Source organism: Myxocyprinus asiaticus, chromosome 7, assembly GCF_019703515.2.
Source record: "Myxocyprinus asiaticus isolate MX2 ecotype Aquarium Trade chromosome 7, UBuf_Myxa_2, whole genome shotgun sequence".
NCBI classification, from domain to species: Eukaryota; Metazoa; Chordata; class Actinopteri; order Cypriniformes; family Catostomidae; genus Myxocyprinus; species Myxocyprinus asiaticus.
In genome coordinates this window covers 31,483,797-31,498,494 of record NC_059350.1, presented here as the reverse complement: position 1 = coordinate 31,498,494, position 14,698 = coordinate 31,483,797, and the positions used below count along the sequence as shown (strand labels likewise).

Sequence of the window (14,698 nt, the reverse complement as noted above, 5' to 3'; positions counted from 1 at the left end):
GCACCATTTCCTTGTTTCCTAGGAGGGCGGAGCAAGGATGCAAGGAATGGAAGCAAGGAAAGGAAACCAGGATGCACAATTTCAGAAATGAGAAGCACCACAGCTCTCATTCTGTGAGGTTCGTTGAGGCGCACTCAACTACCCCCTACTGACACAGCTAAAAGAAAAATACTTTTATTATGGAATTTATGTACGGGTCAGGAAGCATGATAAAATTTGTGTTATTTTTTATATAATTAATTGCATAATATTATATTATTATTAATATAATAAATCGACTGCCCTAAAAAATATGCATAAAATTTAATCAGTAGAGATGAACTGGTATTGGTCCTGATAATGTGCAAACATACTTTAACCCGTAAAAATGTTCTAATATCAAAAACCAATGCCATGCTGCATTCATACAACACCAAGTTTTCAGTAGTTGTGAAATACCAATGATATTTCACAATACTTGATAAGGTAGATACCACAGCAATTATCAATATTCAAAGACAGTAATATGCAACTGAACACAATGCTTTAAAGTTAAACATTAACACAATAAATTAACACTACACTACTCTCACAAGTAGTGTTAGAAAGTTTGATCAGTTGTAGTGAACTGGATCATTCGGATGTTTCAAAGTAAAACGATTCACAGACTTAATTCGGACCAAATTAAAGGGAGCACATTTTTTTATTCAAAACTAAATCGTAGCCTACGTGAAACACAAGTAATGACAATATTAACTGTAACGGAATTATTGAAAAATAAATAGCAGTTTCCAATATTACTCCTTTACAGGGAAAAGTCATATATTACTGTTAAGCAGACCTTAGCAGCTGTGGCATTGAATGGCCATAAAAAAAAAAAGTAGCAGAAACTCGAATACATTTTTATACATAAATATTTATCTGTGTTTGCAAAACTAATTAGGCCAACTGATTTGATTCCTATCTCATCTACTGACCAATATATTTTAGTTTCTTTAAAAGTAGCCACCCTCTGCCCAGATTATAGCTCTGTATACTCTGGGCATTCTTGCAACCAGCTTCATGAGGTATCCACCTCATCCACCTATCCTATTTTTAACATGATGATATACTTAAATTCAGTGTGTCAGTAAATTAAATGTGTACAAACTTTTGATTGGTATTGTAGTTTTACCATGCCATGCAACTCGCTTTCAGTGCAGACACAGTGTAAGAGATGGAATTTGCATGCTGATTGCAATCAATGCTTATGTTTTGTACCATTAGTTGTCAAATGTACAATATTGTACATTTAGCAAACTAACAAACAAGTGTCAATGCATTAAAAATACTAAGCAGAACACAGAGAGAAAAGGACACAAGAGTGCTTATTCACACAGGAATTATAGCCAGATAGGAATACAAAATTAGGGTCCACTCCATATCATCCAGTCTGTCTGAGAAAAGATTTCCCTCTATCTAAGTAGCAGAGAGGTGCTTGCATGTGATAGTTTCCTCCATGTGAATAGCCACTCCATCATCCTAGCTTCCAGCGTTCATTAATTAAAATGATTACCAAAGGCACAGAGCCGATTCAAAGGGTTCTTCTCCTATCAGTCTCTGAGAGAGCAGAGATACAGAGAGGATCAATCTGTCTGCAATACAACACCACGCTGGACACTGCAATTAGTCGAGCAGCTGGAAACGCATTCACAGACTCCATTGCCGTCCAGACACTGTGACAATAGAGCCTTAATGAAGGCACAGGAAGTGTGTGTGTGTGTGTGTTTGTGTGTACAGGTTTTACTATCCTTGTGGGGACCAAATATCCCCACAAGGATAGTAAAACCTGAGATCACCTACGTTGTGAGGACCAGCCAGCGGTCCTCACAAGGGAAATGGCATATTAAATTATGTTTTTTTGAAAATGTAAAAATGCAAAAAGGTTTCTGTGAGGGTTAGGTTTAGGGGTAGGGTTAAGGGATAGAATCTATAGTTTGTACAGTATAAAAATAATTATGTGTATGGAGGGTCCTCATAAGGATAGCTAAACCAGCATGTGTGTGTGTGTGTGTGCGTGTAATCCAACCACCTTCAATCCCAGCAGCAGAATCAGCATGCGCATTCCACGCAGCAAGTGTTTCCACAGCATTAATTAATTATTCATCCATCCTCCCCATCCATCCATCCTTCCAAAGGGGGTTTCTAACAGGATTAATGCCAGTGCTTTCTCAAGACAACAACAATTACACAACACAATAGGCCTCCAGAACGGCACACACATCCATGCTGCACGGGCACAATTAGTAATTAGTATGCTCGTAAAAGAGCCATGATGGAAACAGACTTTTAAATGGCAGCAGGTTGTCTAAACTGTCTTATTGCATATGCTGAAATCAACACTTGAGACCCTCTTCCAAATGTGCTTAATGTAAACCACCTTGGGTGAGAATTTAACACAAGCAGGGACTTTATAAGCACCTGTTAGATGTAATTGAGGTCTTTATTCTCACCCAGTACAAGTGCTGGGTCACTGGCTGTAAATCTGAACCAGTTTACCAACAGAGATAATGAACGGGGAACTTATCGTAATGCAGTTTAATGCAGACAGTGACCCATTCAGTTAATGAATAAGGGAAATAGATCGGAGAGTGAGCAGTAAATAGTGGGACAGAGAGAATCAACAGAGAAGAGGATCATGTTTTATAATCTCCTCTTTAATGCTTCAATTGCACTCCTAAACTGTAGGTTTGCATAAAACAAGCCACACTTCAAGTCTACTTGACTCGAGGGAGGTGTCATAATAAACAAAGCATTTAATTGGGCCATGTGTTCAGAATTTTTGTGTGTGTGTGTTGGGGGGGGGGGGGGTTAATGAGGTGTTTTTTGGAAGTTGCTTAAACAGAGTGGTTGGCTTGTGCCACCACACTTCAGAAAGGCATCAGTCTCACACTCCAGCAGCATTTTAAAGCACAGCAAGTGTTCCACACCAAATACTCTAAATTAGACCAACTTGGAGCAACTGCACCCACATATGCCCACTTAAAAACAACATGTCTGGAGCCTTGGGGGCTTTTTTTTTTTTTTTTCCAACACACACCATTACCAGGTTTTCTTATGGTGTTATAGCAGGTCATATCACAGTGTTTGTAAAATGTTTTTGGTCGACTTATTGACTAGTCATCTAACAACTGACTAGTCAGTTTGAGGGGTTGACTACTAACATTAATATTTTAAGTGGTGGTGGTTTTAAAGGTAGACACAACTCTGAAATTAATTTTATAAGGCAACATTTTAGAGAGTATTTTTGCATGCTGATAGCTTGCTGTGCTGAAAAGTGAATAATAGTAAGCACAATAAAACCCTCTGCAAGAAGTTTAGTTTCTTTAATGCTTTAGCTTTAGTCTTTTTATGCACTGATGTTACAGCGAAGTGCTGCATCAACAACACATTTCAAGACAATCACTGTTGGACGTTCAGGATGCGCATAAGCAGTTTTGTGCTGTTCTTTATTGGAGCCTTTCTTTTTTCTTACTTTGATAGTTTTATGCAATAAGATGTTATAGTTATTTAGCCTATTTATTTGTTGAATATATGTTAATCACCATGCTGAAGTGCTCCACTTACACTTGGTTTTACTGCTTGGACCGACACCGATTTTGTTTCCTCTCCCTGCCCCCGCTGGTCTCTGTTCACATCATATATTTTGGGTCCAAACCGAGGTCCGATTACATCATCAATGTGAGAACAAGCGGCAGCTGTTTACCACTGTAACTAGGTAAGTACTCAAGAAGAAGTCACTGTGTTAAGTGAAGTATTAAAGTTTGTCACTTTGGATTTACCACAAAAACTTGCACAGAACAACACTTGTGTTTGTCTCCCGCAGATGCACTGAATGTGCAATGATGTGATCTCCTGGGCACGACAGTCTCTAGAATTTACTCAGAATGGTGCCAAAAAAAAAAAAAAAAAACATCCATTGAGCAGCAGTTCTGTAGATGGAAACGCCTTGTTGATGAGAGAGGTCAACAGAGAATGGCCAGACTGGTTCGAACTGACAAAGTCTATGGTAACTCAGATAACTGCTCTGTACAATTGTGGTGAGAAGAATTTTGGCGGCACAAGGGGGACTTACACAATATTAGGCAGGTGGTTTTAATGTTGTGGCCGATCAGTGTGTATATATATACACAGTATATTATGGCTGTTGATTTAACGTGTTAATTCATGCAAACAAATAACACGTTAAGACAATTAATGCAATTAATCATGTCCTCGGACCGTAATAATTGTGGCAGACAGGAAAAACACTGATAAAACAACACAAAAAGTGTCTTTATATTGTGGCAAATATATTGTTTATTTAAACATTATTGGACATAAACATCTCAACGGCTTAAAGTCCACAGCAATCCATCTTGCAATTTAATTCATACAATCTGTCTGAGATAGATTTATTATAAGGGCTTTTCTAGGAGCACATCAATGTACACATGCATCAGACGGACGCTTTTGGAGCGTCTCACTTTGGTTGCATTGAATCATAAACACAAAATGTTTTGGTCACTGTGTCAAGATAAAAAAAAAAAAATTGAAACTTAAAAAAACACATCTCAAGATCCCTGCATTCAGAACTGCACTCTGTCCAGCGGTGTTTGAACATGAGAATTCTTCATCTTGTGGTCTCACAGGTGTCAAGCAAGCCTGAATGTGGTTTGTTGTCTGCACAGCTGCGCTTACACAGCTGTAGTTTCTCTTACTGCCCCCTGCTGAAAAAAGGTGGTGCTTAAGCTTAAATTGCTTCGCTGGTAGGAAAATTCCTTATTACAGTCTGGGAACATGATTAATATATATATATATATATATATATATATATATATATATATATATATATATATATATATATATATATATACACAGTTGTGCTCAAAAGTTTGCATACCCTGGCAGAAACTGTGAAATTTTGGCATTGATTTTGAAAATATGACTGATCATGCAAATAAAAACTGTCTTTTATTTAAGGATAGTGATCATATGAAGCCATTTATTATCACATAGCTGTTTGGCTCCTTTTTAAATCATAATGATAACAGAAATCACCCAAATGGCCCTGATCAAAAGTTTACATTCCCTTGAATGTTTGGCCTTGTTACAGACACACAAGGTGGCACACACAGGTTTAAATGGCAATTAAAGGTTAATTTCCCACACCTGTAGCTTTTTAAATTGCAATTAGTGTCTGTGTATAAATAATCAATGAGTTTGTTAGCTCTCACGTGGATGCACTGAGCAGGCTAGATACTGAGCCATGGGGAGCAGAAAAGAACTGTCAAAAGACCTGCGTAACAAGGTAATGGAACTTTATAAATATGGAAAAGGATATAAAATGATATCCAAAGCCTTGAAAATGCAAGTCAGTACTGTTCAATCACTTATTAAGAAGTGGAAAATTCGGGGATCTCTTGATACCAAGCCAAGGTCAGAAGATTTCAGCCACAACTGCCACAAGAATTGTTTGGGATACAAAGAAAAACCCACAGGTAACCTCAGGAGAAATACAGGCTGCTCTGGAAAAAGACGGTGTGGTTGTTTCAAGGAGCACAATATGACGATACTTGAACAAAAATTAGCTGTATGGTCGAGTTGCCAGAAAGAAGCCTTTACTGCGCCAATGCCACAAAAACGCCTGGTTACAATATGCCCGACAACACCTTGACACGCCTCACAGCTTCTGGCACACTGTAATTTGGAGTGACGGGACCAAAATAGAGCTTTATGGTCACAACCATAAGCGCTATGTTTGGAGAGGGTTCAACAAGGCCTATAGTGAAAAGAATACCATCCCCACTGTGAAGCATGGTGGTGGCTCACTGATGTTTTGGGGGTGTGTGAGCTCTAAAGGCACGGGGAATCTTGTGAAAATTGATGGCAAGATGAATGCAGCATGTTATCAGAAAATACTGGCAGACAACTTGCATTCTTTTGCACGAAAGCTACGCATGAGCTCTTGGACTTTCCAGCACGACAATGACCCTAAGCACAAGGCCAAGTTGACCCTCCAGTGGTTACAGCAGAAAAAGGTGAAGGTTCTGGAGTGGCCATCACAGTCTCCTGACCTTAATATCATCGAGCCACTCTGGGGAGATCTCAAACGTGCAGTTCATGCAAGACGACCAAAGACTTTGCATGACCTGGAGGCATTTTGCCAAGATGAATGGGCAGCTATACCACCAAGAATTTGGGGCCTCATAGACAACTATTACAAAAGACTGCATGCTGTCATTGATGCTAAAGGGGGCAATACACAGTATTAAGAACTAAGGGTATGCAGACTTTTGAACAGAGGTCATTTCATTTTTTTTTCTTTGTTGCCATGTTTTGTTTTATGATTGTGCCATTCTGTTATAACCTACAGTTGAATATGAATCCCATAAGAAATAAAAGAAATGTGTTTTGCCTGCTCACTCATGTTTTCTTTAAAAATGGTACATATATTACCAATTCTCCAAGGGTATGCAAATTTTGAGCACAACTGTATATACACCTTTCTCTCTGATTCTTCCAGTTGAATTGCAGTAGGCAAAACATCCAAAACCTCAAAAGCACTGCAGTCTCCTGTACTCTCTGACTGTGGCTTCTGACTGCTTCCTCAGCCTCTTCCATCTCTCTCAGTTTGATTTCTAAGTACTCTGGTTCATACAAATAAGGCTGGGCATAGAAATGCTGCATCTCTTTGACTTCAGGCATGTTTTGTCAATTTGGTTCTCTGGTTTGTGTTGTGTTCTCTGTTGTTAAAATTGCTGGTTGTCAGGTGGAAGCAAAACAAAGCGGTTTCTCACTTGAACGCCTCATCTCACAAGTAAGGGCTGTGTGAACTGTTGCTCTCGTGCACTCTCATGATTGTCCACAGGAGAGCAACAGTCGGTGATGATTTTAACTAAATAATTTATTAGAATTTGGTTCTCACCAAGCCTTAACATATGACGTCAGAACAAGTTATGAGTCACATGGAATAATTTCTTAAGACTTCTGAATTATACTTTTGCATCCTTTTGAAGCTTGAAGAGTTGGACACCATCCACTGTCATTGTATGACATCAGTGAGCAGAATATTTTTCTCTCTTTGTGTAATGAAAAATTCAGAAAGTCATATGGGCTTAGAATAATGACTGAATTTGCATTTTTGGTGAACTATCCCTTTAAAGTTAATGTTTGTAATTGTATTACAAACATGTAAAGGGAGCAGCAACTACTACTAATCCATTATTCTCTTAATTTAAATAATCAATTCATTGTCTTTCATAGTATACTGTGTCCATTTCAAGTATCTTTCAGAAGAACAGAATGTTTACTGTTAAGAGAGAGGTTCAGATGTTTTTATCAATAAACATAACTACAGAACATAAGGATAAAGATAAAAAAGAGAAATAATAATAATAATAAGAAGAAGAAGAATTTACATGCCTCATAGTGTATATTGAAATTAGAATCCAAATCACCTAGCAAACATCTAGATGATCTCTAAGATGTGATATCTATGCAGCTCATGCTGCTCAACTGTACAGGAAAAGCATCCAGACACACCATTAAAAAAAAAAAAAAAAAAAAAAAATCAGATTTTCTCAGTATGCCTTTGAAAGTTTGACTGCACTCTTATGATGATATTATATTGTTCTTTTTCTGACAATGACAAATGATTGTCATCCTTTAGAATGGAGGAAAAGATAAAAACACATTAAACTCTAGCCTAGCAGTATTTGTGTATCTTATTCATGAGTTTAAAGGCATAAAAAAAATTGAAAGCTCTCACTGGAAAGCAACAAAATTTACAAAGAGGGCAAAATCATCCTCCAAGGATGTTGATGATTCTTAACCGGCTATCATTTCAAAAGCAGTGAGTGTATTCTGGGCTGATATTACATTGGAGTTCCTTTCTGGCATGGAGATTACATAAATGACAATGATGTGACCTTTTAGCATAACAAACGGGACAGACATAGCACGATTTCATACATTACTACAGCATGGGGCATTTTAGAGGCAACTCAGTCATTTATAACCTTTTCCTGTAGATTAATGCAGTTACAGTCGGTGTGAACACATCTCTCTTTGTGCCTTTTTCATTAATGCCTGCGATTGCCACTGCTCAAATTGCTCTGCACTGTGGAGATTATTTTGTACGATTTGCATAAGCCATGTGTTTATGAAAACTAAATGGATGGATTGAATATTTGTCATGCAGAAGAAGGGCAAGTGCAGATCTCTCTGTTAAAGTGTTGGCAGTCGCCAGCTGTTTGGTTGCCCAGAGCTTCAAATTAAACTGGGAGAGAGGAAATCACTGTGTCTGATTAAGGTGGCCTAAAGTGTCTATGCAGAGCAGGGGAAATAATCTGTGTTCCTCAAAGGCAGATGTTGACTCTGTGCAGTGTATATTAATGTCTCTTCTAAAGGTAGACATCAGGTCAAGAGCAGCACATGATAATGACAACAGTGACAGAGGATCTGTGCTACATGTCAGGGGAGAATAAATGGCCTCTCTCTCTCTCTCTCTCTCCCTCCATTTTCTTGGTTTATAGTTATTCATGCATTACTTACTATGTGATCCCTGTAACTGCATTTCATCCATTCATCAAGGTTGTTTTACAATAATTTTCAATATCAATAAAGGAGTCGTAATTCATTGTTTATCAAATTGTAATCCAGACATTGGGTCAAAAATATGATAGAAAACATCTTTTGTAAACTCTCTGGAAACTAATTTTATAAGCAACAGAAAAATTAAAAATAATTGTATGGTTTGATAATTGCTTGCAACTGCACAACAATTAACAATTGCCAAAAGCTAAAATCTCAGGACAAAAAGCGGAGCTTTTATAAGCTACATGTAATTTTTTTTCTGCTGTTGAAATTTAAATTATAGCTAGAAATTATTTATCTATAATGTCACTACATAAACAGCAACAAATTCATTAATACATTTCTGCTGGAAAACGATGGCTTAAGGAGATTTGCTTATAATTTTTTGAACCAATTCAATATGATGCTTCTAAGACTGACAAATCATTCTTGCAATTTCAACAAAACCTCATATATATAAACATATTTCAATAAGCATAATTCACAACAATTATGTTAATTTAAGCCTAGGGCAAGTGATAGTTCCGTCAACTGGCCCAAAATCCTCTTACACTGGCCCCCTTATTGTTGAGCCCTGTAAGGAGTATTCAGTTTATTTGAACACTGATCATTTGTGTATGTGTACTGTATATATAGCATGTGCAATGTCCATGTGTTTGTTTCAAGAAATTGCTATAAATACATGTAACCATGATGAGCACAATGCAAATGTAAAATACAGTAATGCCCAGATTTGAGAACTGAGACTATATAATTACTGAACTTCACAGAATCACAAACACAGACAGGCAGGCTGGGTAACAAGACAGAAGACCACAGTGAATGTGAGAGGAATAGAAGAGAAAAGAAAGAGAAGACAGAGAGGTAAAACTCTAGAAGAGAACGGGAGAAAAAAAGAAAGTGAGAGAGAAATATGGGCAAGATGTGTTACGGATGCCCCATCATGCTCCAAAAGCGGGAGTGAGAATTTTATGTGTCCCTCTTTCTGCTGTCGCTGCAAAAGCAAACTGCTGGGTCACAAAGATAAAGGAGATTTTTTGGTAAATGGTGAAAGTGTTGAAATAAATGACCCAACTGGAGCTGCGTGTAATTACTGTGGCCCAGAGAGTAACAATCTATCATAGTGATGAGGAGGTGACAGAGTGCTAAGGGGTTAGTCAAAGGAGATAGCCTCTGAATAACTACTGGACCCCGGCAATCGATACTTTCCTGATGTTGTTCCCTGGGAGAGCGAGAGACAGAAAAAGGGAGAGGGGGAGAAAAGGCCTTAAAAATTTCCCAAATGGCTTTTCATTCAAATATTGATCCGGGCTTTCTCTCGTGACCTTGCTCTGTCACGGCCATATACTTTCTTAAGGGCATATGAAACTCATAAATCTGAGTTGCTACAGAGAAAGTGTGCATGGTGTTGTTGTGTGTAATAGGTCTTGCTGGAGCAGAAAGGCCCATTCGGTACTTTAAAAAGGGACATTCCATTATAAGGGCTCCTCAGAGAGGATAATGGTAAGGCTTGAGGGACAGATAAGAGCACAAGAGTGTCCAGCATTATTGTGTCTCAACAGCTGTCAGCACTGGCCTGAAGGTGAGGATTAAACATACAAGTGGGAGAGTGAATGCACACATAGGCAGTTGGCTCAGAGACTTGGGAAAACAAATGAAAACAAGAAAAGAAAACCAACTCTAAATCAGTGATGCTCACATGCAAACAACTGACCCTTTGCTAAACTCTGCCCCCCTTGGTTACCGCTGTTCACTCTGACAAGCTTTCTGCAGAGCTTTCATAGCAATGAATGGGAGAGCGCCATGAACGGCAAAATATTCTCCTAAACGGAATTGATAATATTCTTAAGTGGGCTGGAATGAAGAGTCACATTATAAAGCATATTTATCTGATGTTTTTTTTTGTTGTAAAAGCAATTGTTAAATTACAGTTATTTGACTGAAAAATGTGGAGACTGTGAATCAGAATTGAGGCAAACGATTATCACAGCCACTTGAAAAAAGCGTCATTTGATTGCGATTACAAACCTGATAACATTAGTTTAAGTGAACAGAACTGCTCATAATGTCTCATAACACACTAACTATGGTGCTGTGAACTCTTCATTTACTGTCACCTTTATTAAGACATTAATCATATGTAAATTAATTAAAACAAGGCCCTGGACTTGAAATTCATACAGGTCTTAGCTGGTCTTTTCAGAGAGACAACGTTTCTTTATTAGTGCACATCACACAAACAACTTGAGAAGTGTACTAAATGACCCAGAATGCTTTTTCACCACTTTTCACTGCTTCTACATTTTCAGTGAAACACTTGATGTGACTGCTGAACTCTTGGAGCTCTGGAGTATGTGAAGTCTGTCATGCTAACATATGGACAACATCAGCGCTACGGGAGCCGTTAATATGTCCTTCTCTGACACTTTGTTACTATTTCTTACAGTCTGGGCCACTGTAGTGTATATACAGTCAAAGCTAAATGTTTTCATTAGGACATATTTTAATACATTTCCATAACGCAAAGAGAAGAGCGGCGAGAAGCCATTATCGCATCATTTATGTAATATCTCCCGAGGAATCTGCGGCTGTCAAGCTTTTACATGCTCTCCTGGAGATTTACAGACAGACTGGGATGACATCGCAAACTGTCAAGTTGAAGGAACGGAAATTGGGCCAATACATTTAGTTTGAAAACCTAAAAAAAAAGAACGAAAAAAACAGCCGTGTGAGTTGACCACAGATGATGGATATTCTACGTTGCTAATCTATGTATACAGCTAATGTCTCAAGAGATTTTAAGTCTAGGTGTAGCATGCTGGATTTGTTTGAAAGGGTTTGAGATTCCTTGGAATAAAGAGTCATTTGTTTCCATCACGGATGAAGAAGGGTGGATGAGAATGGAGAAAAGTGCGTTGAACAGCTGCTCTCTCTCTCTCTGGGCCACAGTCATGTGGGATGTTTGTACATGGTTTCCCAAGTGTTTATAGTCAAACCAAGCCATTCATGGTACTTGTTAAACAGCTTATGAAGAAATGTAAATAAAAGCAGGACGTGTATATGTTTTGACATACTGTGATCCGCTAAGTATTTTGCCTTATCTCTGCCAGGACCATGTAGGCCAAGTTGATAAAATCATTTATAGTTGGTCATGGAACAGTATGTCATAAGTATGCCTCAGTATATGATTTAATATGGAGAAGATATTGACACTGTCAACTTTTTTTTTATGGTACTTAGCATTAGGTTCATATAACTGACTAAAAGAATTGTAGCAGAGATTTTCTGAGTTAAACATAAAAATCCTTTTACTCGACAGCCTCAAGAACTTGCATTGGCTCAGAAAAAACTGTACAAGCCATATGAACACTGGCACGTACATTCACGCCAAGCATTGGCTCAGGAAGCTCTCTGAGAGACTGGAGCTATGCTCCAAAACCTAGTGAGCTGACTACCCAGGCACCATTTCAAGGTGCAATGGTGCACTCCCAAGGTAGGCATCTTAATTATGGTGCCTATTAAGGTACCTTGTTTTAGCCAAATAATAAGACAACATCGCAGGTGTCCTTTGCAGAGAATAACTATTTTGCACAATATTTGTATGTGCTATGCATTTCTATGCTTATTAGGGCATTGCATCAATTCTAGAAAAGTGCCCTGCTTTGTGCCTAAGAGGCTGAATGTTAACTTTGCAACAAGTTGACGCCTGTCTAAACTCTTTTTGAATAAATTATGAGTCGAGTCTCCTGTGCGGAGCGCTATTTGTGTGTGAGTTTTCAGCTACTGCCTATGAAGAGAAGGTTCCATCTCTGTTAGGATCAGTGATGGGTAGTAATGGATTACATTTGATCTGGATTACATAATCGGATTTCAAAAATCAAGTACTTGTAATTAGATTAATTTTAAAATACTTGTAATCATATTACAGGTACTTTTTAATGGGTTACATGTTTAAATATTAATCAGGAAACAGCAATTAAACATTGACAATTTATTTATCCCCTGATAAATAGGTGGCTATAATTACAATGAAGATGGAGAGGTCTCACTCAGCATTTGATCAATGTGTTTACAAAAATCATTACACTTTTAAAGAGTCACAGGCCAAAAACAATACTGTGCCTTACAAAACTTACAAAATCCACTGCAACTGATTCAACATCAAATTTAAAGAAACATTTGGAGGTGTGCTTGCATGTTTTCTTAACTTTACATTGCATATCTAACCAACTCCTGACAAACAGATTGTCATTTTTATTTAAATTATCAATCTGTGTGACATGTAACCATGTGTCGTTATGTCTTTAGAAGGGGTTTGTCCATCAAACGCATCAAAATGCACAAATACACAAAATTACATATTCACAATGTAATCCACACTTAAATGCTGAAACAACTGCATTAGTGCGGTAAAGTTAGTTTTGCTAAATGATTCTGTGCTCTGCTTCAAAAAAGAAAAATTAATGCACTTTTGCTTTTGTAATAACTTTTGAGACTGTTTTTTGTGATGTTGATTTACAAATATGACTTGTCTGATCTGTGAGCACACATGGATGGTGTCTGTAATGCTAAAATTGCCAGAGTACGACCATGTTTGTTTAATGCGCCTCAGGGTACCTGTCCATAATTTTAGAAACTTTCCTATAAGAAATACCTCCATTATCTGTCATTGATGGAGAGCCTAGTGCTCTATGAGCATTATGGGGGAAAACATTGAACTCCCCTCATATTTTTACACCATGTAAATACATTTGTGATCCATACTTCTGAATTTGTGCCAAAAGCACCACTCAATCATGACAAATAATTATGCACTCCTGATCAGAGGTTGCGCTAGAAAAAAACTTTATCCGTCATTCTAGTACTAAGCTGCAAATATTCCGTTGTGGTCTATTTTTATCCGTAAAACTTGTTTTCATTTCATAAGTACTAGAGATACATACAGGGGCATAGCATCCATTATAATGGTATACACAAGACAGTGGGTATATAATAGATTTTTGACTCCCCAAGAGAGTGTTGTGAAACCAAGGAGTCCTAGGGTGAAAAATCTACCTGTCAATCAAATGCTACGCTAAAACAAGATTTTAAAACTTTGCCAGTTAAGTGCGGCACTAAAAGAAAATTATCAGGTCATAAATTTTAAAAAGCGCATACACATGCACAAGTTCACAAAACTTTTCAGTGTGTCTGATATCAACATAAAGTGACACAGATAAGAAGCACACACATATGAAGCTCAGGCTAATACAGCTACTCCACTAAAATAACTGACAATTCTGCTCTAGATGTCAAATGTTTGCTCATAAATTAAATGTACTGTAAGTATAATTGGCAGAAACAATATGTCACTGCTTTCTTTTTGTTTTTATACTTTATTGCACTTTATTATCATGCAGTAACACACTGACATGATTCATGTCATGAATTCAGAGACCCTCCACTTGAAATCTCAACACCAGTGATTAAAAGAGATGCATATTACCAGGTGTAAATGGCGATGGCCCTGTACGCTCTTGATCAGATCGCCTGAAGCACATCTTAATAGCTGTCAGGAATGCAGAGGCTCAGGACCCAAATGCAGAGTTAAAATAAATGAATTTATTAATACAAACAAAAAGGGCAAAAATCAAACCAAAACTCCCACAAGGGGGAAAAATAAATATAAACCACCCTGTAGGGAAAAAACAACAAAGGAAGTAATCCGGGCTGGGGAAGAAGGTAACTGGGGCACAGGACCGAGTGGACAGAACAGGAACAAGGTAGGGAAACAGGACCGACAAGGAATGACCAAAAACACATACAGGACTGACTAGATCACAAAACGAACAGGCACTGGACAGCAAGCACGAGGAGACTAAAATAGGGAGAGAAATCAAACGGGTTAACAGGGAACAGGTGAACTAATAAGCAAGGAGGCGGGGTATGACGTAAGACAGAGAGACAACCGGCGGCACAGAAACAAAACAAAGCCACGTGCTCTCACAAGACAACAAATGGCATGAGCGCACATTACCATGACAATAAGTCAATACACTCCCAAGCCAACTGACAAACAAGATGAGAGAATGCATAGCAACACCAAACAAAGCGATGCCACGCA

The 14,698-nt window shown here is 38.0% G+C and overlaps 1 protein-coding gene across 1 annotated transcript in view; it reads right to left on the bottom strand.

Annotated features, from left to right (window-relative positions):
- Window positions 1-14,698, bottom strand: part of LOC127443554 (lipopolysaccharide-responsive and beige-like anchor protein) — a 309,792-nt gene that overhangs the window by 173,016 nt on the left and 122,078 nt on the right.